The sequence below is a fragment of the Periplaneta americana genome, chromosome 1 (assembly GCF_040183065.1).
Source record: "Periplaneta americana isolate PAMFEO1 chromosome 1, P.americana_PAMFEO1_priV1, whole genome shotgun sequence".
Taxonomy (NCBI): domain Eukaryota; kingdom Metazoa; phylum Arthropoda; class Insecta; order Blattodea; family Blattidae; genus Periplaneta; species Periplaneta americana.
Window position 1 is genome coordinate 190,913,767 of NC_091117.1, and position 24,289 is coordinate 190,938,055.

Here is a 24,289-nt window from a genome sequence, read left to right on the forward strand (position 1 = left end):
GGGATGAAATATCTTTAAAAGCAGTGTTGACAAGCAATAAATGTCTGCAGCAACTAAATGGCTTAATGTCCGTGTTGCACTATTGAACATATACCAGGAGTAGCAGAATTTGCTAAGAAGTAATTCATTACCTGCTTGTAATAAAGACATAGACCACTCACCATAGACACAAGCATCTGATTTGCAGGTTTACCTGACAAGTGTTTTTCAAATCTTTGAAACCCATCAACAAAATCATCATTATTGTTACAAGCCAAGCTGATTTTAGTGGTATTTCATCGCATATGAGACAGCACAGCTCATCTATGTCACTCATTTTGTCACAAGCATATTTTAGCTTATCCAGTGTTTTCTCACAAAACCCAACATCATTTGTATATAAGGCAAACTTTTGTAGAAGAGTGGCTTTACAAGGAATACTCAATAATTTTCTAACAATTCTGTTTCACTTGTACTGTGTAAGTAGATATTAAGGGCTTTACATTTGAATTCTGTTAACCAGGGACATTCCTGTACAAATCATGAACCAGAGGATTGTCTGCAGGATTGTATATGTAAAATAATATTAACATTACTTTTCAAATACAACTTTATCTTCGCTGGCACTCCTCTTCTTCATGTCAACGAGAACTGCAGATGTGAGAAGTTTTGCACCTAATGTGCTTGTGAAACTGGATGCAGAAAAGTGATGTGCACATTTACTGATACTGTGGTATTGTGGCCAAATGAGTATGTTTTCTTTGTGTATTTTTGATTTAAGATTTTTCATGTTTAATTTTAGTTACTATTTATTGCTATTTTGTATTGTTCTTGTATTTTTGTTACATTATGTTTCTTGTTATGATTTGGTATTTTTCTCAAACAAAAGAAACCTAAATTAACTACAATACGAAGTAACTCAAGGCAATAATAATTTTTTTTTCTTGAAATAACATCATAATATCAAACACAGGACCGATGTTGTTGGCATATTTCAACAAAGCCTGTGAAATGTACTGTAGACTCTATTTACCATAATCGCAATGTTGGAACATAAAGTTATTGTATTCTGCACTAGCATTTAGAATATTTTCATATTAAATGACAAATTATGCCATTGAGGAAATAAATACAGTAGTAGGTGCTACATATACGTTGGAATTCTTAAACCTGTACAACTTAACTGAAATCAACAAATGCTGAGTTTTTGGCAATAAACCCATTAACTCTCTTACTCTACTCTCTAATATTCCCCACAGGCAGCTTAAAATTTCATGTTGAAGTTTACAGACAAACTGGCATAATGTAATTAAATATTAATTTTTATTGTTTTAATTTTATGTTTATCATGTACTGTGTATGATTTTATTTCTTCGGTTTGTTATATTTGTGTTTCTCAGAGAAATGGAACTTAAATTAACTAACTACGACATTAATGTTCGTAATGTTTGAACACAAAATTACACTAGTGAATACAATATTTTCCAATATTCCCTACATATAGTCCAAAATGTAATGTAGAAGTTCATGAACAAACTGACATAATGTCATTAAGTGTTAATCTTAAAAAAAATATTTGTGCATGATTGCCTTCAATGTAACCAGAAGACTTTACACATTATAGCTACTTATTTGGAGACAATAAGAACACAGCATTGTAGACTCCAATTTCTACTAAGGGTGATTTGAAATTATTTTCCTTACAACACAATAATAACTAATGGTAGTATATCAGAAAATATCAGAAAATTAAGCGGTTAGCTGACTTCAAAGAGCAGAGATTACTTCATTAATAAATATGTAGAGTGTTAAGAATGTTTAGGTATGATTTTTTTCTTTGTGTAACATTTACTACTATGTTGTTAATATTATATATATAGTACCTATCGTGAGCTCACGATCTTTTCTCTATTACAGTAAAACGTCAAACAGTTAATTTCAATAAAGATCTTTGTGTTTATGTACAAAATGAAATATTGTTAATAAATAAATCTGATACATTCCAACATAACAGATTTGCTTGGTCATGTCTAAATCATTTCCAATTTCACAGTCCATTTCCTACCTATACTACTCTACTTCATGAGATATCTCGTTCTGAAAACACTTATGGTATTGTAATTTACAAAAAAAGGTTTCTGGCTAAAGATCTTAAAACAAAAAAAAAAAGGAATTGTAATAGGGATGGTTACATTTCAAACATTCATGTTAATATGAATGTAACGGGGATGTGCAAAGAAGTATTTTGAAATTCCCGCTATTTCCGGTGCAGGAAGTCGTTTGAAAATACCGCCATTTTTTGTGCATGTGGCGCTCCACTGCTGGTAAAAAGAAGCTTCTTGACAGATTACACTTAATCCGCCTCTTGAGCCCCTCTCTTCTATTCTACTCCTTCTATTCTACTCCTCTTGATTACACAGAAGAAACCAGTCTGCTTGGAAGCTGCTGTGTGCAGGCTTCTTGTTTACTGCTGCATCACAAATCATCCTGAGGTGCCGCATCACAATATTTAACGCGTAAATATAAATTCTATTAAAATTAATAAATAATTTTCTCCATAAACTGCAGGTTTATTATGAAATTATTGTTCACTGGGGAAGCTAAGGTTTTTAGCTTACATTGACGCTACGCCACTGATAAATGGAGAATTCAGCAATGAGGCAAGCTCTTCAAAATCCATAGACTAAACGTAAGTTACCTATGCCTTATTATTCTGTTAAAATAATCTCAAACTGATAATGCATATTTTGTAGCATATTTATCTATTTTTACGGCATAAATGCATACATATTCTCAACGTTTTTAGGACATGAACTTCCTTTCCCTGATCATAATTCAGAAAGTAATGTTAATGAATATGACAAAAATAAACGTGAGGGAGAAGATCGGCGAGTCTATTCAACAACTGAAAGACAAGCTGTTAAGTGCTTCTTTGCATTGCAGTTGCTACAGTAAATTCATTTGGTGTCCATAGGAATTCTACTGTCAATATGTAATAATTTTGAAGAATTATACATACATACATACATACATACATACATACATACATACATACATACATACACACGTATCGTTTCCACGAAATCAGAGTTATAGGACGTCACTGTAGAGTTCAATTGAAGCTTAACACTTATTTTTCACCACTCAGAGCTCTGCATGCCGATGTTCTTAAAAAAGAGCACGATTGCTCTGAGGGAAGGCGTCACAGAGTACTGATCTTGCCGATCTACTAAACAGCTGTGTTTACCTCCGCTCCCAGGATGTAGTGAACGGAGCAGTAACTGGAAATAACCACTTTACATAGGCTATTTACAGCCATAATGTGGTGTCGCTTAGTCGAAAATAGAGAAGGTTGAACAAAGATTAAGTTTGAAATAAGAATGTTGTAACTAACAGCAAGCACTCATCGGTTCCGTGGTGTAGCGGTCATCACGTCTGCTTTACACGCAGAAGGTCCCCGGTTCGGTCCCGGGCGGAACCAATTTTTAACAGTAGTAATAAGTAATTAATTGTTATTACAACGTTGTAACTAACAGCAAACACTCATCAGTTCCGTAGTGTAGCGGTTATCACGTCTGCTTAACACGCAGAAGGTCCGCGGTTCGATCCCAGGTGGAACCACTTTTTTTTTTTAACCGTAGTAATAAGTAATTAATTGTTATTACAACGTTGTAACTAACAACAAACACAAGTCGGTTCCGTGGTGTAGCGGTTATCACGTCTGCTTTACACGCAGAAGGTCCCCGGTTCGATCCCGGGCGGAACCACTTTTTAACCGTAGTAATAAGTAATTAATTATTATTACAACGTTGTAACTAACAACAAACACACGTCGGTTCCGTGGTGTAGCGGTTATCACGTCTGCTTTACACGCAGAAGGTCCCCGGTTCGATCCCGGGCGCAACCGCTTTTTAACGGCAGTAATAAGTAATTAATTGTTATTACAACGTTGTAACAAACACAAGCACACGTCGGTTCCGTGGTGTAGCGGTTATCACGTGTGCTTTACACGCAGAAGGTCCCCGGTTCGATCCCGGGGGGAACCACTTTTTTTTTAACGGCAGTAATAAGTAATTAATTGTTATTACAACGTTGTAACTAACAGCGAACACTCGTCGGTTCCGTGGTGTAGTGGTTATCACGTCTGCTTTACACGCAGAAGGTCCCCGGTTCGATCCCGGGCGGAACCACTTTTTAACGGCAGTAATAAGTAATTAATTGTTATTACAACGTTGTAACTAACAGCGAATACTCGTCGGTTCCGTGGTGTAGCGGTTATCACGTCTGCTTTACACGCAGAAGGTCCCCGGTTCGATCCCGGGCGGAACCACTTTTTAACGGCAGTAATAAGTAATTAATTGTTATTACAACGTTGTAGCTAACAGCGAACACTCGTCGGTTCCGTGGTGTAGCGGTTATCACGTATGCTTTACACGCAGAAGGTCCCCGGGCGGAAGCAGTTTTTAACCTTAGTAATAAGTAATTAATTGTTATTACAACGTTGTAACTAACAACATTAAAACATCGGTTCCGTGGTGTAGCGGTTATCACGTCTGCTTTACACGCAGAAGGTCCCTGGTTCGATCCCGGGCGGAACCACTTTTTAACCTTAGTAATAAGTAATTAATTGTTATTACAACGTTGTAACTAACAACAAACACACGTCGGTTCCGTGGTGTAGCGGTTATCACGTCTGCTTTACACGCAGAAGGTCCCCGGTTCGATCCCGGGCGGAACCACTTTTTAACGTCAGTAATAAGTAATTAATTGTTATTACAACGTTGTAACTAACAACGAAGTGTTATCGGTTCCGTGGTGTAGCGGTTATCACGTCTGCTTTACACGCAGAAGGTCCCCGGTTCGAGCCCGGGCGGAACCACTTTTTAACCTTAGTAATAAGTAATTAATTGTTATTACAACGTTGTAACTAACAACAAACACACGTCGGTTCCGTGGTGTAGCGGTTATCACGTCTGCTTTACACGCAGAAGGTCCCCGGTTCGATCCCGGGCGGAACCACTTTTTAACGTCAGTAATAAGTAATTAATTATTATTACAACGTTGTAACTAACAACGAAGTGTTATCGGTTCCGTGGTGTAGCGGTTATCACGTCTGCTTTACACGCAGAAGGTCCCCGGTTCGAGCCCGGGCGGAACCACTTTTTAACCGTAGTAATAAGTAATTAATTGTTATTACAACGTTGTAACTAACAGCAAATACTCATCGGTTCCGTGGTGTAGCGGTTATCACGTCTGCTTTACACGCAGAAGGACCTCGGTTCGATCCCGGGCGGAACCACTTTTTTTTTTTTAACAGTAGTAATAAGTAATTAATTGTTATTACAACGTTGTAACTAACAACGAAGTGTTATCGGTTCCGTGGTGCAGCGGTTATCACGTCTGCTTTACACGCAGAAGGTCTCCGGTTCGATCCCGGGCGGAACCACTTTTTTTTAACAGTAGTAATAAGTAATTAATTTTTATTTCAACGTTGTAACTAACAGTAAAAACTCATCGGTTCCGTGGTGTAGCGGTTATCACGTCTGCTTTATACGCAGAAGGTCCCCGGTTCGATACCGGGCGGAGCCAGTTTTTAACAGTAGTAATAAGTAATTAATTGTTATTACAACGTTGTAACTAACAGCAAACACTCATCGGTTCCGTGGTGTAGCGGTTATCACGTCTGCTTTACACGTAGAAGGTCCCGGGCGGAGCCACTTTTTAAAGGCAGTAATAAGTAATCAATTGCTATTACAACGTTGTAACTAACAACAAACACACATCGGTTCTGTGGTGTAGCGGTTATCACGTCTGCTTTACACGCAGAAGGTCCCCGGTTCGATCCCGGGCGGAACCACTTTTTTAGCAGTAGTAGTAGCCTATATCTTAAATAATTGCTATTACAGTGTTGTAAGTAACAATAATGATACATCGGTTCCGTGTTGTAGGGGTTATCATGTCTGCTTTATACGTAGGGGGTTCCCGGTTTGATCCCGGGCGGAACCACATTTTAACGGTAGTGCTTCTTAATTATTTCTGTAGAAATCGAGGGCATCATGTCAGAAGGGCGTATCAACAAAACTGCAACTTTACATTAGAGCCGTTTAAATATAGAATAATTTTTGCTATTGTTCTTTATGTATCTAGGTACTTTCTTCGATTCTTCTTCATGCCCATTGTAATTCTCAAACTTTTGCTTTCAAAGTAATTAATTTCTATTAAAATATTCCAATAATGCTGCATTTGGTCTTTTTAGTAGGTTATTTTACGACGCTTTATCAACATCTTAGGTTATTTAGCGTCTGAATGAGATGAAGGTGATAATGGCGGTGAAATGAGTCCGGGTCCAGCACCGATAGTTATCCAGCATTTGCTCATGTTGGGTTGAGGGAAAACCCCGGAAAAAACCTCAACCAGGTAACTTGTCCCAACCGGGAATCGAACTAGGGCCACCTGCTGCTGCTGCATTTGTTGATACGCCCTTCTGGTATGATGTCTTCGTTATCCTAATGTATATTATGAACCGTAAGTAATGCCATTATCATCAGGTGGTTATGTTTTTAGTTATTTCAAACAAAAAAATTTAATAGAATTTTGTTTTTGGAATATAGACTTTCACGGCCGACGTCCTAGAGATCGATGTTATCCGTGCTAAAGGGCCGTGGTCTGTTTGAGCTGTTGCTACCATACGTTTCGTCGTGCTGGTTTTTGCTTCCTTTTCGAGATAAAAATTATTTTATATGAAACATTTCATAGCGTGTTTTTTGAAAGCCATCGATTGAATTAACAATGTGCTCAGTCAATTTAAGAGAATAATGTATTATCATAATAAGTGCTTGAAAGAATTTTAGTCTTGTCCGTGGGTGGGCAACTCTTGCTCTCGAAGTGTGAACATAACCTCAGTGCAGGCAGAACGGACTCTGTACTGTAGATAGGCCTACAAGTTTGCTCGCGTCTGCAGTAATTGGCGGCTCGTTTTAAGTTGAAAACAACATAATCCCCAGATGATTTCCCTTTAGTGAGGAGTCGAAAGAGAAAGATTTTTTATTAAGAAGGGAGGTAAAGCTTGTATTATGTTCTATTATACTTTCTTACGCATGACATTTTATGTTACAAATGAACACAGCGAAGGTTTTAGTAAAGAAATACTGTTTAGATCTGCTTTGGAATAGCTAAAGGTAAAAATGGGATATAAACAAGGCGAGACTGATATCTTGTGCATGTTGTGCGTGCGAATTTCAGAATTTCACGACATATGATCGACTAGTCAGAATTTCCAAATATAGCCTACTCTTTGCTTCCATATATACTGTATGTGCTTGAGGCAGAGTTTAATACAAGAAAGAAGTTTATAAGCTGTAAATGTACAGAAAGAGCGCAGAAATAAGTTTATTTCATCTGCTGTGACATGTGAAAAATATTTCCTTGAATTTGTGATTGTTTGCGAATACAGACTGTTATCTTTCTGAGAACAGAGGAATACTCTTTAATGACTAAAGACTTGTATATTCTCGCGTTCTATGTTTAAAATAAGACATATAATAAAAAATATTAACAAACAATGTAATAATAAATAAGTGTTGCAGCTATATTTGTTGTATCTTGAAAAGGTTGTATTCAGTTTGTGTTTCCAGTACTAAACAAATTTACAAAGTCAGGAAATAATATAATTTTATTGTGTGTGCTTAGGTACAGTTTGTCTATTGTACCATGCGTCATTCTGAAATTCAAATCATGGAGTAGATATCACGACCACCTGCATGAGCCGCCAGAGCGCACCGTGGCAGTGAATTGCTTTTGGAGCGAAATTACAAACAACTTGTAACTGCTGCGGCTAGCTCCGTCTGTCTTTCTCTCTTTCAAGGGTTTTTTTTAGCACTTTGTGAGTACGAGTTGCCCATCCATGGTCTTGTCCTTTAAATGTGCAGAAATTTGATCCGAACAATGTAATATATAACAATTTATTTTCAAAACAAAAAGTTACTGAGTCTCAGTACGTAAAACTGAAGGTCCTGGATTCGATCCCCAGTGCCAGCGCGAATTTTTCTCCGTTAATAATAAATAATAGCTTATGTTCATCATCGTTGCAATCAGTGAAGAGTGAACAAAGGAGTAAGGTAGTGCATTAGGGCCGTAATATTCAACCATCTTGGGTTCATGGTTATTAGACTATATGAAAAATCAGACGATGTTATTTTCTGTAAAATATGTAAGGATGTTTTTTTTTTTTTTTTTTTTTTTAGAAATATCAATTAAAGTTTCGGAGCTACATACAATACATATCTGCTGCATCGTAAGGGAAGGACAACCTATCCGTGGGCTAGGATCCATCTCCAAGAGTTATAGGGTAAATTAGGGTCTGTTGGACAATCGTGTTGTTGGACACTTTTTACTTTAACGTGTTACCTCGCCACTTGTAGGCACCACATTCTGCTAGATTCAATGACGGAAGTAGCCTCACTCGTGGCTACTTCCGTCATTGACTTCTAGCAGAATGTGGTGCCCACAAGTGGCGAGGCAACATGCCCGACTGTCCAACAGACCCTAATTTACCCTACTCCAGGATTGGATCTATTTCATTATATCTTGTCACGATATCTGAAAGGAAAGCAAGAGAACAGAGAAGTTATGTTCGTTTACTTACGAGGTGTTTAAATTGCCGCGAAGTTATTAATAACATATCTTAAAGTTCAGTCAAGTCATATAAGACTTTCATAAACCAGTAGTCTGCGGTGCATCTATGTAGATAGGCCCCCTGCCAGGAAAAAGATTATCTCAAGTTACGTATGTAATTTTGTAATCAAATAAAAAATGGCCTACTGTCAGCAGTCTTAAAATGTAAAATGTTACACTGCAACTTACTGATGTTATATCTCTTCATCTATATACTCAAATACAAATCTCTCCGTTACGCCGTGATTCGGGTGATAGTGTTGCCCGGATTCGATCCCCGGCCAGGTCGTGATGAAATTTATGGTGGACAAAACTCACGCTGCGGTCTGTGGAAGATATAGACCAGGCCTGCAGAACGCGCAAAGTAGGGGAACTATGACGTCAGCCTCACTCCACTTCGATTAGGGATGATCGACTTCCGCCCAGAGAATGAATGTTGATGCAGCCGAGCGTAAAGGCTGGTTCACAATAAATCGGGAACGGAAACGATAACGAGAACGGAAATAATGTTAAAATAAATGTATTTAAGTGTAAGCCTTCACAATAGTTAATTGTGAATTCTCACATTTAAAAATTTGTATTTTAACAATATTTCCGTTCTCGTTCTCGTCGTTTCCGTTCCCGGTTTATTGTGAACCAGCCTTTATTAGAACGCCGTAACCGCACAGGTAGAAAAGGTGGATGGGGTAAAAGAGGGGAGGAAAGCAGTCGCTCTCGAGAGCTACAGTTCTGCAGGCCTGATAAAGACCTTTTGCTGAGAGAGATGCTATTGTATAGGGTGCAGCAGTAGGATATGAAGGCTTTTATAGCCCTGTTGTGGGACACTCAGAACGAATTAAAAGAAAACACGGATACTAGAAGTAATCCAGTGCAATGCAATTAATGTCTGATTACTTTTTAAAAACTACATTTCGTAAGTAGCATCCACGGCAACGAATACATTCCTGCAATCGGATCTAGGAATTCTCGTCATCGGAATGTCGTCATTATATGAGTCGTTCAGAGCCGAAGTTGTGTAAGTCAAAAATGGGTAATAAGGGTTAAAGTAAACATTCTGTAAAATACAGCGCAAAGTAGCAATTAATATTCAGTTTATTTAAACTATTAGTAGTCAGTGGATAGTAAGAAGGACATATTAATTGCTACTTTGCACTGTATTTTACAGAATTTTTACTTTAAACCTCATTATCCAATTCTGACTTCTGAACGGCTCATATCTTCTTGTCACCGATTACATTTCCGGCGTTCTGGCGACTGATTACACTTTGGTCACTGGTGTTCTTGTCACCGATTACATTTAATAATTTATTAATATTTTATTGGAAAAATTTAGGATTTACATAGAAGGATTAGTAGGATCACAGAACGATACCCTGATTACAAAGAAGATGAAGTCCTTACGTACCTCAGAGCCATTGGACACAATTTGGGTGACAATTTTGAAACATAAAATCATATCTTAAATCGTATCTTAACGACAGAATTCAAATAACGAAAATTGATAATTATTCAAGTAAACCTTCAATTATTAATATAGGTGTTCCCCAAGACACAGTTCTAGGCCCTATTTTATTTTTAATATATATTAATAACTTATTAAAAATTGACTTGCAACAATACAATGGTATTCATTATTCTTATGCAGATGACACAGTTTTACTTTTTGGTGGAAAAACCTGGTATAATGCATGTAATAATTCAAATAATGGACTTAAATTAATAAAAAAAATGGTTTGACATAAATTATATTTCTATCACTGAAAATAAAACCATAATTATTCCATTCTCATTATCTGAAAAATGTAACAAACCTCCTACATCTATATTAAGTATTAAATTACATAACTCTAATTGTTGTCTTATACAGTGTAAATGTCCGATCAAGGAGTCCTCTGAAGTTAAGTATTAAGGCATAATTTTCGACAGTTATTTAAAATGGAACCAACACATTAATTATCTTTGTAATAAATTACGTGAAATAATATATTATTTTGTTTTATTGGGGAATTACTTGTTAATAAGTTTATTATGCACAATATACTTAACTTTATTTCAATAGGTAATTATGCATGGAATTAATAGGATGGGGGTAGATTATTTAAATCCAGTTTTAATCTACTTTATTTATTACAGAAGAAAATAATTAAAATATGTCATCATTAACCTATTGAATTTACATCTCAAAAATTGTTTTTAGACTTTAATGATCTTAAAATAAGACACATTTATTATATTATATTAATAAAATTCATACATAAAAATCGAAATAATTTTGTATTGTATTCTCATAGTTATGAAACAAAAGGTATGAATTCTTTAAGATTGTTTGAACCAAAATACAATACTGCTACAGTATTTAATCATAGTAGTAATTTAGGCTCAAGAATATACAACAAATTTATATTTAAATATCCTAATTTTGTCAATTCTAACAGTCCTAGTACTAAATTTAAAAAGTTATGTATGGATTTTATAAAAATTGAAAAATTGTAAATTTAAATTTATATATTCTTATTGCGTAGTAGACATAAGACAAATTGTATTATATACTTCTTAATTTAAATTCAGGAATCCGCTCCTGAGCACGATTTCAACTTTGTCAGGGGCGAGCTAAAGTTTTTCTGTTTATATTATATTTTATGTTATAATTATTATTAGCAAAATAAATAAATTAAATGAATGAATAAATACATAAATAAGTAAATAAATGAATTAATAAAAATCATGTAACATTTTGAATCTCTAAGGATATTATTAGTTTATAATTTCATAATTATGTTCGAATCCTATATTGTGGTATCACAAATTACCTTACATACTTTTAACATTTTTAATACTTTATTTTTGTGTTTTTTAATATAAAATCTCTAGTTAATAAGTTCATATTTATTATCTTTCATAATTATTTACCTCATTATACTACCCAATTCAACATAGGAAGAATCGCTCATTTTTCAATTTTCCTATTTAATTAAATAGACAGAAAGTAATTTATAAATTGCCAATTTCATAAATCCGGTAATCTTTGTCTTGAATTCGTGAAATGAGCAATTTCTTTACTTCTTTCACAAAATAGACACTTTCATATATTCGGCGTAACACATACTTTGATGACGATAAGACGCTATTCAAGAGCAGCACTTCGTGTAGTTTCGTGAAAAACGAGAACTCTATTATAAACGATTGTACATCGCCCCAGATAGGAAAAAAAAACTTAAGTAAATAAAAATTCCATGCATAATGTATTACGACGTCGAAATAATGAGTAGCATGATTCTTCGTCACTTTTCAACACGCGAACTCTCTGTGTGCGTATGGTATAGTCTGTTAATATTATTATTACTTGTTACGCTGCAAGATTGAAACAGATTTCTTAGCTTTCTGATCAAAGCCGTCTTTTGATGAAAATGCCCAAGAGCTATAGAAATCTAAACTTCACACTTCAGCCCAATTCTTTGTATTATTGAACTTTTTAGACTAATTATTTTATGGATCTACTCATTTAAATATTATTAGGTTACCAGTAACTATGATCCCTTACGTGATTTAGGATCAGTATAACAAGCAAACGTTCTGATGGGGGCAGATAAAAAGTTAATTTTTTTCTTCCACGATGTTAATAATGTCAAAAAAGTGCTTATACCAATTTTGGTCACTCGACCGCAATTACGAGGCCGTCCAGAAAATGAATTTCCCTGGGGCCGTTTATAGAAAAGATCGCAATTGCATGGAAATATTTACTGAAACATATACAGAAATTGTTGCGCTATTTGTCAACATATACGCCACTGGAATTGAGACATTTGTCATACCATGGGATCAGTTTTTGTGTCGTAGAAGTCAGCCGCCTCAGATCGGAACCAGCGTTTGACTGCGTCTGCACCTCTCTCTGTCGATCCCATGATAAGAGAAATGTCTCAATTCCGATGAAAAATATGTTGAAAAATAGCTCAACAATTGCCGTGTCTGTTCCAATAAATTTGTCCAATGAAATTGTGTTTTTTCCTGTTAACGGCCCCTGGCGAACTAATTTTTTTTACGGCCCTCGTAATTGTGGTCGAGTGGCCAAAATTTATATGAGAACTATTTTTGAAATTTTTAACATGGTAGAAGAAAAAAAATAGATTCGATAACCCCTCAGCCACAACGACGGACTGAGAGAAGTCCTTAAGAAAAAAATAATGGTACTCTGCATTTGGCGCTAGCTTGAGTCCTCATGAGAAAGGAAGTTTTTCATGATATTTTGGCCAATGTATAGGGCTGGTGCCCACTCAGGATCTAGAGAATTGGGGAGATAGAGTGAGTAGCAAAATCTAATTTTGTAAGCCAGCTATAACGCTAGTTCATCGTGTTGATCACACGTTATCTCGTACTGGTTTGATGATCGTTTACCTCTGTTGAACGCATGTGAACGTGACGCCAGTACATTGGTCTTTCATGGTCTGGGTCCACAGATGATGATGATGATTATTATTATCATTATCATTATTATTATTATTATCATTATCATCATTATCATTATATTCATTATCATCATCATCTTTATTATTATCATTATCATTATTATTGTCATTATAATTATTATTATTATCATCATTATCATTATCACTATCATTATCATTATTATTATCATTATCATTATATTATTAATAATATTATTATTATCATTATTATTATCATTATCATCATTATCATTATTATCATTATCATTATTAGTATTATTATCTTTATTATTATCAATTGGCCTTATGCTGTTGTTTTGCATGTTAATATTCTAAAATAAATAAATAAATTATCATCATTATTATTATTATTATCATTATCCATCCATGGATCCATTTAATGTGTAGTATACACCTTATGAGTTTCATGATATATCCTTACTTGTTATTATTGTTAGATATTGCTATTTATTTTGTTGCATTTGGTCAAAAATTAATGATGACTATTATATTGATTGTATTCCATCTCACCATCTCACTGCCATTTCTATAATTCATTCTCATCATCATTTCCTATGTTTTGTTTTGTTTTGTATCTCGTGCTAAACTCAAATTGGCCTTGTGCTGTTGTTTTGCACGTTAATATTCTAAAATAAATAAAATAAATAAAATAAAAATAAATTATTATCATTATTATCATTATTATTATTATCATCATTATTATTATCATTTTCATTATTATTATCATTGTCATTATCATTATCATTATTATTATCATTATCATCATTATAATTATTATCATTATTATTATTATTATTATTATTATTATTATTATTATTATTATTATTATTATTATTATTATTATTATTATTGGGGATTGGAAGAATTTCAAACAAGTGTGAGCATATGATAATATTGAAGAAAGGAAAAATCACAACAAATTATAGATAACATTGGATTAATGGGACTATACCTTCTATGTAGAATGCAATTTGGACGATTCTGATTCGAGGAATTCTAACCAGCTTGTCGGTATGAATGTACAGTACGTAGACACGGTAGCATTGCACAACTATAGGTGAATCGTGACTGGGGGCATGCGCGCATATTGCAACAGATCCGCTTTCACAATACAATCACGCGTGTGTGTGTGGGGAAGTTTCCCAACATACCTTCGCCTTGTCGATGATTTTTCGGTTTTTACGCAAATCCATTAAAAACAACAATTGGTGTTATGTGAATGTAAACAGAACTTAAAGTAAACCACTGTTCTGCAATGCACGCACTTCAATAAAAAAACTCTCCGCTGCGTTCAGAAGTCTCACAGTATTGCAGTTCGATTGCAATGACTGATAGTGAAATAGGATACCGCCTTGTTCCTGAGATCTTACGTTTTGATCTATTAGGCAAGATTATCAATATATTCACAATTATTCTATAAGTATATTGCCATTAATTATGACTAGAGAGCGGATTTTTATGTGCTAAAAAATGTAAATATATTTATTTTTTATATGCTAAAAAGTACGAAAATATTTTCTAAAAATAAAAAATATATATATATATATTTTTAAATATGACAAAAATACCTTACTTAGCTTGAAAAAAAATGTTACTAGGTACTCACCAATCACACTTGAATGCTAGTATTTGGCCGAGAATTGCAGTGAACAACAAAGGTCATCTCCAAATTTTCCATCACAAATACATGCTGATTATCTCTGAACAACGACTTATACTGTGAAAACGATCTTTCCACATCGAAAGACGTCAGACGTGCATATTTAAATAGAGGAATGTCACGAACACAAACACCGTCAATTTCACCTACAGGCACACCCTCCAATACTTGAGCAACTTTACACATTTTTTATATCCACTGTTTTTCCCAAATACATTCTGGAATTTGTCCCTTAGTAGGCCTACTTGTACTTCTGAATTTGGTAGCGAGTCTAGTTTAATTTCCACGGCACGCACCTCCCTGTTTCAGACAACAGGTTTTTGGATGTTTAGAGTTTTGTATGGAGTCACACAAAAAGCTTAGATTTGCTAATAGGAAAGCCAATTTTTTTTTTTAAACAACCATCTTTCAGTATATCTTGAAGGATACCGATTGACGAAGCCCGATAACAGGGAATCACAACAAGATATATTGCCTTACTTTATAGACATGAGCGAGAGGCGAGAGATTTGTTTAAATTAAATAATGTTCATACCCGAGCTCTTAAACTGTTGTTTCACAAACAAAGCGTGGAATGAAATCATCTTCAGAAACAATAAACATTCCTAATTATGTGTTGCAAGGTCTCTCCTCCTTGTCCATGTTAATTTATTCTCTAATAATAACACTGATATGCTGCCTAGCAGTTCTCAGAACTTGAGGCGATACTATTACAAAAATAGACCATGGATACACCACACAGCGCTTAAAAACACAAATCAACAAGAATTCTTAAAAAGATAACGTACTTCTGAGTGATATAATTGATTTAGTTTTAAAATATTTAAAAGTTCTTGTAAAAAATTATTTAAATAAAAAAAACTCCAAGATTTATGCGTTTATAACAGATTTCCTGAAAATATGTATTTACATTTTTTTTGTGAAAATATGTTTTTATGTGAAATAAAATTCGGGTTTTAAACTTGAAACTTCATGTTCAGAATTTTTAACTTTGTTAATTGTGTTTTGTCACTTGCAAAAAGAATATTTAATTAGATAGGAATCCGCTCCTTAATTATGGCGTACAGATAAATAAGTAATAAGTATGTTTCTCATTACTAGATTACGAAAAAACTACAACAATAATTACCGTCAAAATTCAGAAGGCGTGTCTTGGACTTTTTCCAATATATGTCATATAAGTTCATTACGTTTACAAATTAGCGTGTTCTACATTTTAGTAGAGGGATTTGACGAGTATATTAAATTTGTAACGTTCTTGTTTTATAAGTTTCAAAGTTGATTTTTAAATAATATTTATACATACAGTGGCCTCTCCTAAGTTCGACAGAACAGAATTGAAAGTTCAGTCCAATAAGGTTAGTGGGTATGGCAGGTGAAATGAATACAATTTCTTATTGGTTGTCCATCAACGAATACAGTACTGTACTTGCATTTCCTGCTCGCCCCGAGACTTGTGTATGCGCTTCTAGTACCACATTGGGTTTCGACAGTTCCGTCTCACAAACGGCATAATTCTCAAATAGAAAAGGAAGAGTTCATTAATTTAAAATAAGTGATTAAATATTGATGTCCTAATCAATAAAACATTCTGTTTTCCTTCAACAAAAGTATCACTACAAGACACAGAACCAATTCCCATTCAAATGGCAAACCCATTTCTTAGTGCCCGTATAGCAGCGTGTCTAATTCTCCTACGTAAGCAGTCCAACTATAGGATGTCGAACTTAAGAACTTCCACTGTACTTTCATGGAATTTGAGATACTGGACGGTGTTATGCAATAATAGATCAACCGACAATTTGAAAAAATGGAGATGTTTGCAGTAATCTGTTGTTTTTTTAGTAGGTTATTTTACGACGCTTTATCAACATCTTAGGTTATTTAGCGTCTGAATGCCTGTGAAATGAGTCCGGGGTCCAGCACCGAAAGTTACCCAACATTTGCTCATGTTGGGTTGAGGGAAAACCTCGGAAAAAACCTCAACCAGGTAACCTGTCCCGACCGGGAAACGAACCCGGGCCACCTGGTTTTGCGCACAGACGCGCTAACCGTTGTCCGCAGATGTGGTCTAATCTGTTGTTGACTTGATTATTTAACTCTGGGGCGGGGGAAGAAAAAATGTGATATCTGCACTTTGCTGACATTTATAAGCAAAATTCTCTTATTGCATAAAATTCATTTATTTATTTTGCTTTGAAATATTAAACCAACTGCTAGTCTGTTAATAAAAATCGGTTAACCGTCTGTTATTTTTATTTGTGGGACTTTTTGTACGAAGGTTAGGTTTTATTAGTTTAGGTTTTTATTAACCAAGTCGGCGTATGCGCAGACAGCCAAGATGATTAGTGATATTAGTACCCTCTTTTGTTTCGCTTTTAAAATTTATACAAGAGAATGGAAATATAGAGTAAAGTAAGTTGAAAAACGACAGCTAGGTCTACCAAGTTGCTTCATAGTGTAGTGGTGAAGCGTCTGATTACAAATCGAAACGCTATCGGATCGAATCCCGGCGACTGCATATGCGGTAAGTTAAAACAAAAATCATCATCATCGTCCTTGCAGGTATTAGGCCTAGTGGCCTGTTACGGTCTCTGTCCATCTTTTCAGGGGGCGTCCCAAAGATCGTCTTCCATGCGGTATATAGCGGAGATTTGTCTTGGGAGTCTGAAACGGTCAATTCTATTGACATGGTTAAGCCGTTTTTGTCTATAGTGGTTGAGATGTTCATAAATAGGTGTAATTTTCAATTCTTTTGTAATTAGTTCATTCCTTTTGTGGTCAAGCAAGCTGTAGCCGGCAGTCCTCCCTAGAAATCTCATTTCCGCAGTTGTTAGGCGTTGAACGTCTGAGTTTCGGACAGTCCAGGCCTCACTACCATACATGAGGACAGGTCTTGCTAGAACTTTATATGCTTTTAACCTGGTATGTTTTTGGGTTTTCATGGTTGTGAAAACCTGGTTGATGGTTTTTAAGGCTCCATTAAAATGTTGAATATTTTCAGATATATCAGTAACAGGTAAATATGTCAAATTATAACCTAAATATTTAAATGAGTTTACCTGTTCTAACGTGTGGGTTCCAATGCAAATTTTACTCCTAACTGACTGTTTACCTTGGAACGCCATAATTTTTGTTTTGTTTGGGGAAATTTTCATATTTAAATTTTGTACTGTTATATTCAGGTGATGTATTGAGTATTGCAGCTCGTCTTCATTTTTAGCAAAAAGAACCTGATCGTCTGCATATAATAACGTATCTAGAGTAGAATTTCGGAAGAGCGGGATGTTTCCATGAATTGTTAGTCGCCAATGTCTGATGATGGAGTTGATGTATATATTGAATAAAAGTGGTGAGAGGGGGCATCCTTGACGAACTCCACAGTTTATCGGTCTCCACTCGGTATGTTCTGATCCAGTAGTAATTTTGATAATATTGTGGTTATATAATTCATAAATTGTTCTTATAATTGCGTTTGGAACTGAATCATCTGCCAAAATTTGAAAGAGCTTATTTCTGTCAACCCAGTCGAAAGCTTTTTCGTAATCAATAAAAGCCAATGAGTTTCTTTATTAAATTCCCTATGTTTTTCGATCAAAATCTTCAAAGTAAAATATCTATCTGCGCAAGATCTGGCTTTTCGAAAACCGTTTTGTTCTTCACCAATGAGATAAATAAAAATAAAAATGTGTAGTGGAATTAAATATAAGATAAATAAAAAAGGGATATAGAGAAAAAGGAGAAAGATAAGGTGAAAGGAAACAGAAGATGGGGAAGGAAGGAAGAGATAATAGAAATAATAATTGTGCTTCATTTTCTTATTGATGAGCACAATTTAACGTGAGTGCAAAAACAACCTATGTAACATCGACAGCTTATAAAAAATTACCAAATTTCGTACTTCCGTGCTCCAGCGACTGAGGTCTTAATGGACGTGGTTGTTGGGTGAGTCTGACCAGCCGGATGACTGATGCGATTAAGTGACGATGGTTTATTGCGAGCGAGTATTTATTATTTTGATATGGCAACGGACCTGTCTTCACGAATCAGGCAGTTCCTGGTTTATATCTGTAACGCATACGTGTATTCATGATGTGATTAATGCTGTTTTCGTCTAAATACAGAACAATATATTTTCGTGTGTTGCAAGTTTATAAAGTACGAATCTGCAGGAAATGTTAGAAGAGAGTTTCTTCGATAATTTGCCGGATTGCGATTTCCAACGCGTTCTGGAATTCATGAACTAGTGAATAAATTCAAAGCGACAGTTTCAATGCTGAAGAAAAACATCTACAAAATTCTAAAATGTTAACGCGTAGAATACTTCAGAATATTCGTGAACGTCTCTGGCAATCTCCTAAGTAATACTTATGAAATCTTGCACAGCAAGTCGACATTTCTTACTCTTCTGCCCATAAAGCAATAAAAAAAATATTAAATTTAAGTTAGATATCGTAAATGACTGAAGTGCAAGTTTAAGTCCTAGAGCTCTTGTTGCCAGATTCGGGTATTGAATTCCCCCCCCCCCCAATCAACAGAGAGTGGTGTCTTAAACCTTCAATTAGTTTTGTTTTCTGATGAACATTTAGAGTACCTTCTGTAATGTGGAAAGTTAGATTATTTTTTTGAAATACCATTTGTTTTCTTTCTGTGTGCCAGTGCATGGAGTATTCTCGGCGGAGTCAGCGTGCGGAATCAAGTGGACACTGCATTTGGCCAGAATAAAACAGTAATTCAAATACCTAAGCAGTAATGTCTACTGCATATGATTTGTTTTAGTGCATATTTAAGCAATTTGAAGTGTACAAATGCGTCAATCGTTTCTGATTTTTTGTGCATAAATCATCCGATTAGTTTCAATTAATAGGTTAATCGAAGACAAAGAAACCATTAAATCAATCAGTAAATTAATCAGTAAATCGAAAGAAAAGTCAATGAATTAATCATTGTAGACAATTAGAAGAGGCAGTGTGAATTTATGGTTGACAGAGTATTATGTATTTCTTGACTCTATAATTCGTTTGTTACAACTCAGCGCTCATTCATGTACTAATTGTTTAATCTTCTTCTTCTTCCTGCCACGTATTAGACTTGGTGGCCTGTTACGGTCTTAGCACAGTCTAGTATATACAGTCACGAAGCTCAATACGTAGTAAATATGCATCCATAGATAGTTGCTAACCACTAGGATCGCTAATATCGCCTCATTACAAACAATGCGAAATTATACCGGCATAGTCAATTGTTCCTAGCACCCTCACAACTCAACCTTCGTGACTGTGTATACTAGACTGTGGTCTTAGCCTTATAACGAAGAAGCTGGACTAATTGTTTACATTCCTCTAAAATGTTAGCTGCCAGTAACTAAGCAACTTAAAATAATTAAAACACGGAACATACCAACAGCCACAGTTAATTGTTTAGGTGCATACTTTTATTTTAATTTGTATTAATCAGCTGTAATTGATACAAAATGATTAACACTAAACTTTTACTTTTCAGCCTCTGAATCTCGTCTAGAGCTGGATCTCTTCAGTCGGCATGCTTGTCACCACGAACAACAGCCCATGATGCACCGTGTACCAGTAAGAGTCATGTGACTGTAGCAGCTAACCAGCGTCGTCACTGTTGAATCATTCTCTGGGTCTGCAACTCTTGTCTCGTGCCAACAAATTAGGTGAGTTAGAAATGTTTTGGTTTGATTGATTGTCTTTTGTTATATCACTTGTATAACATTAACATTAATGTGTTGACACGGCAGAATACAAACGCAAAGAACAAGAGTCACATTATCAAGTAATGAACTTCATTTATAAGGGAGCCAATCAACCTTTGTGCGTTGTTGTCAAAGGTTAAAACTGCATAACTTCAGCATGCGGTAAGGTAGAAGTGAGCATAATACAGGGACATCATTTTATTTTTACTTGCATTTTTATTGTACCTGCATTTCTGAATTACTTCACTCACACCCCTTCACTAATGTCCTTGCTCCCGTCAGACACACAAACTTACGGCCGCTGTTGCATTCGAAGTCTTAAAGCAGTGAAGTAAACACTGCAGTGTATAGTGTGTTTCATAAGTATGATTGCGTTTTCTATAGAAGAAAGAACCTATATTAATAATATCTTACTAAAAATTATATTCAAGAAACGATAAATTGAATTTCAGAGAATATGCTTCAAAATGTTTTTAATAATATGCGTACTGAATTGAAGCCTGCATTGTAATGAACGGCAACCATTTTCAGCAACTTGTTTAAAAATTCAGATTAGCTTTTTTTGAATTGAGGTGGCTAGAAGCAAAGGAATGCTAGTGACATTTGTAATAACATGAGTTAAGTGCATCCGGTGTAAGCAAAAGTATCTAAAATTTTAGTGGCAAAGGGATATTTTAATCGCATCACACATTAAAATTTAAATAAAAATTTCACCGATTTTACTAAAGCTTAAATATTTAAACCCCATTTTCTCAAAAGTAACTTAAGTGCACTTACAGCCCTTTACTTATGGCCCCTCAATTTAAATGCACTCACTCTCTATATTGCATGTTAACACCAATAATTAATATGCTAAATAAAGTAGACATTACATAACGAACATAGCCGCCTGAAAAGTTGAGTTTTTGAAAAAAAAATGTTACTACTCTACTGTATTTTGATAAATTCCGTAAAAGTGATGATCAAACTGAAAATCGTAATATCGTATTTCCCTACAACATAAATGGATACACTACTTTTCTCTCCTCCTATACCTAGTAAAATGATTTGTTTACATATTGCACTAGTAACATCAAACTCTTGTAATGGAAGGGGGGCAACAGTGTTTCCGAGTATAGCCAGGTTAATGTTAAAAATGTTGGTAAAAATAAAGTGATGTCCCTGTACAATTACAGTAGAACCCCGATTATCCGTCACCCTATTAACCGATCAGCGGATTATCCGACTGTCTTTCTCTCACTCTATTCTTTCTTTCTTTGCTCCGAAAAAAAATTATGTAGTGCTATTCCTTATATTAGTACCTATTCTTTTCTAGAGTTTATTATTATAAGTCTTTATTCTTACATATTACGATTAGTGTACTGTCAGCAATAGGAACAGTTACCACTTGAAGGTGTTTTTTTCCCAAATTGTAAAATAATCATTATCTTCTTTCAAAGAAATGGTCCCAAAAACTTCAAACAAAATTCAGAGCAAACTTGTGCAGCATTCAGTCTTTATTCTACTGTTCAAGTGCTCGTACTACATAATTTCTATCCAAAATATCTTCCACGGGTGTCAAAAGTGTTTCACTAAGTATCAAAATAAAATACAAATAAATAACTGATCGATTTTGGAAAAGACAAATCGCGGTTCCTCTCGCATCAGAAGACGAGATTGGAATTACAAATGTGCGCGATTTAATTCAAGACAAGAATGAAGTGTGTAAAATCTGTAAATCTACAAGAAACCTCTACTATTCCTATCTTTTCACAAAGAATCAACGCAAAGAATTTACTTGGCCCGTATAAAACCATTGTTGACAACCGGACTTATATCATTACCGGTAAACTTCTGATTCACTATCTAGCATGTTAAACACAAGACCACGGTGGAAATTATGAAACTGTGTTATGCACTTAATTTACGGATATATTTTATGGTATAGATTATCCGATTTTTTCGGTTAACCGTCCAGTCCACCCCCTTCATTACCACGGATATTAGAGGTTCTACTGTATAAGTCTTTTTTCATCCCTGCCTTCCATTTGCTATGCGTGGCCGACGGTAATTCTTCGTGACAACTACTTTATTTGGATGGTGAAGATGAAATGAAAAATTACTAAGTGGGAAGACTTAAGGTTGGTTCACAATAAACCGGGAACGGAAACGACAACGATAACGAGAACGGAAATACCGTTAAAATAAATGTATTCAAATGTGAGCATTTACAATAGTTAATCGTGAATGCTCACATTTAATAGTACATTATGCAACGAGCCTATAATGATAGTAATTAAGAAAGCGAGTATCGAGCGCAAGCGAGTTTCATAATTTTCATACGAGCTTCTTAATTACCATTATAGGCGAGTTTCATACGACTTTTTATGCTCGACCATATTTCTAACTTGAAATTACCGGTATTCAGATGTATACATTTTATTTGTATCTGACAAGATCGGAAGTGACCTTGTTCTAGGTCGTGAATTGTGAGATGTGCGCAGACGCGAAAATATTGATTTTTTCCGAGGAACAATAATGTCATTGACCTTGATGTATAATCCCGTTAAACTTGATAATATTATAATATTATAACCTTGATTATTGAATTCGACATTGAACAACGAGATGACAAATTGAATTTATTTGAATATTATTTACAATTAACGCTAATTATTATAGTAACAGAACATAACCTTCTGCGACAGTATTGGATTTCAGCCTCCGTGACTTTTCGCTAATTCTCTTTCGATTGCATATCCGAGAATAATCGATACTTGCGGTTTTATAACGGTACAAAGCTGACTTCTCATTGGCTGAACACATGTAAGCTGAGTTATCATTGGCTGAAGACCTGTACTTTAATGAGTAGGTGTACTTTAATGACATACATTAAAGGACTGCCAGCAGGTGTATAATTAGTACATTTCGGCATGGTCGAGCATAAATACATTTATTTTAACAATATTTCCGTTCTCGTTGTCATTTCCGTTCCCGGTTTATTGTGAACCAGCCTTTTAGCTTAAAGAAGCATATTGCAAGGAATTTGGAGAGAAAAGAGGTCGGGCTTCATGTGATCGGGTTCTCTGGATAGAGGTCAATAAATGTAGAGGGGCATCATTGAATTGCGAACCATAAGATTTAACTCCGAACAAAATGCATTGCCTACCTAATAATATGCGTGAATTCGAACGCAATGTCTGGTTGCCTCCAGATAAAGAAAGCGAACTGAACACCGATTCTGCTTAGTTATTTTTATTAAAGTAGTTTGTTGATGACATCTGCTAAGTTATTAGCTTCGATGTAGTAGTAGGTTAGTAGGTTATTTTACGACGCTTTATCAACAGCTTAGGTTATTTAGCGTCTGAATGAGATGAAGGTGATAATGCCGGTGAAATGAGTCCGGGATCTAGCACCGAAAGTTACCCAGCATTTGCTCATATTGGATTGAGGGAAAACCCCGGAAAAAACCTCAACCAGGTAACTTGTCCCGACCGGGAATCGAACCCGGGCCACCTGTTTTCGCGGCCAGACGCGCTGACTGTTATTCCACAGGTGTGGACGCTTCGATGTAACTACAGGGTATATACAGTAGCCTATAACGTATTTGATTGGGCTATTGAAAAATGGAGGTAAAAACCTACGACTAGTGAAAGAGGCAACATAACGCTTGTGGTTAACAACGAAAAGTTTTCAGAATTAGGCTTTTGGGTATTTCACTGTGTTCTAGAAGTTGACATTTCCAACGCTGCAGAAATACATTATCAGGGCAAAACGTAAGACCAGAGAGATCAATCTAGTAGCAGATATATATATACC

At 35.2% G+C, this 24,289-nt stretch overlaps 15 non-coding genes across 15 annotated transcripts; all 15 read left to right on the plus strand.

The window, feature by feature from the left end:
• Positions 1 to 3,387: 3,387 nt before the first annotated feature.
• On the plus strand, positions 3,388 to 3,460 carry TRNAV-UAC (transfer RNA valine (anticodon UAC)). The gene has a single exon. It is a non-coding gene; the product is annotated as a tRNA-Val (tRNA).
• Positions 3,461 to 3,673: 213 nt separating this feature from the next.
• Positions 3,674 to 3,746, plus strand: TRNAV-UAC (transfer RNA valine (anticodon UAC)). The gene has a single exon. It is a non-coding gene; the product is annotated as a tRNA-Val (tRNA).
• A 67-nt stretch (positions 3,747 to 3,813) lies between these two features.
• On the plus strand, positions 3,814 to 3,886 carry TRNAV-UAC (transfer RNA valine (anticodon UAC)). The gene has a single exon. It is a non-coding gene; the product is annotated as a tRNA-Val (tRNA).
• Positions 3,887 to 3,952: 66 nt separating this feature from the next.
• On the plus strand, positions 3,953 to 4,025 carry TRNAV-UAC (transfer RNA valine (anticodon UAC)). The gene has a single exon. It is a non-coding gene; the product is annotated as a tRNA-Val (tRNA).
• Positions 4,026 to 4,096: 71 nt separating this feature from the next.
• Positions 4,097 to 4,169, plus strand: TRNAV-UAC (transfer RNA valine (anticodon UAC)). The gene has a single exon. It is a non-coding gene; the product is annotated as a tRNA-Val (tRNA).
• A 67-nt stretch (positions 4,170 to 4,236) lies between these two features.
• On the plus strand, positions 4,237 to 4,309 carry TRNAV-UAC (transfer RNA valine (anticodon UAC)). The gene has a single exon. It is a non-coding gene; the product is annotated as a tRNA-Val (tRNA).
• A 196-nt stretch (positions 4,310 to 4,505) lies between these two features.
• TRNAV-UAC (transfer RNA valine (anticodon UAC)) lies at positions 4,506 to 4,578 on the plus strand. Its single transcript has one exon. It is a non-coding gene; the product is annotated as a tRNA-Val (tRNA).
• A 67-nt stretch (positions 4,579 to 4,645) lies between these two features.
• Positions 4,646 to 4,718, plus strand: TRNAV-UAC (transfer RNA valine (anticodon UAC)). Its single transcript has one exon. It is a non-coding gene; the product is annotated as a tRNA-Val (tRNA).
• Positions 4,719 to 4,785: 67 nt separating this feature from the next.
• On the plus strand, positions 4,786 to 4,858 carry TRNAV-UAC (transfer RNA valine (anticodon UAC)). The gene has a single exon. It is a non-coding gene; the product is annotated as a tRNA-Val (tRNA).
• Positions 4,859 to 4,925: 67 nt separating this feature from the next.
• Positions 4,926 to 4,998, plus strand: TRNAV-UAC (transfer RNA valine (anticodon UAC)). The gene has a single exon. It is a non-coding gene; the product is annotated as a tRNA-Val (tRNA).
• Positions 4,999 to 5,065: 67 nt separating this feature from the next.
• TRNAV-UAC (transfer RNA valine (anticodon UAC)) lies at positions 5,066 to 5,138 on the plus strand. The gene has a single exon. It is a non-coding gene; the product is annotated as a tRNA-Val (tRNA).
• Positions 5,139 to 5,205: 67 nt separating this feature from the next.
• Positions 5,206 to 5,278, plus strand: TRNAV-UAC (transfer RNA valine (anticodon UAC)). Its single transcript has one exon. It is a non-coding gene; the product is annotated as a tRNA-Val (tRNA).
• A 74-nt stretch (positions 5,279 to 5,352) lies between these two features.
• On the plus strand, positions 5,353 to 5,425 carry TRNAV-UAC (transfer RNA valine (anticodon UAC)). The gene has a single exon. It is a non-coding gene; the product is annotated as a tRNA-Val (tRNA).
• Positions 5,426 to 5,495: 70 nt separating this feature from the next.
• Positions 5,496 to 5,568, plus strand: TRNAI-UAU (transfer RNA isoleucine (anticodon UAU)). The gene has a single exon. It is a non-coding gene; the product is annotated as a tRNA-Ile (tRNA).
• Positions 5,569 to 5,763: 195 nt separating this feature from the next.
• TRNAV-UAC (transfer RNA valine (anticodon UAC)) lies at positions 5,764 to 5,836 on the plus strand. The gene has a single exon. It is a non-coding gene; the product is annotated as a tRNA-Val (tRNA).
• The last annotated feature ends 18,453 nt before the right edge of the window (positions 5,837 to 24,289 follow it).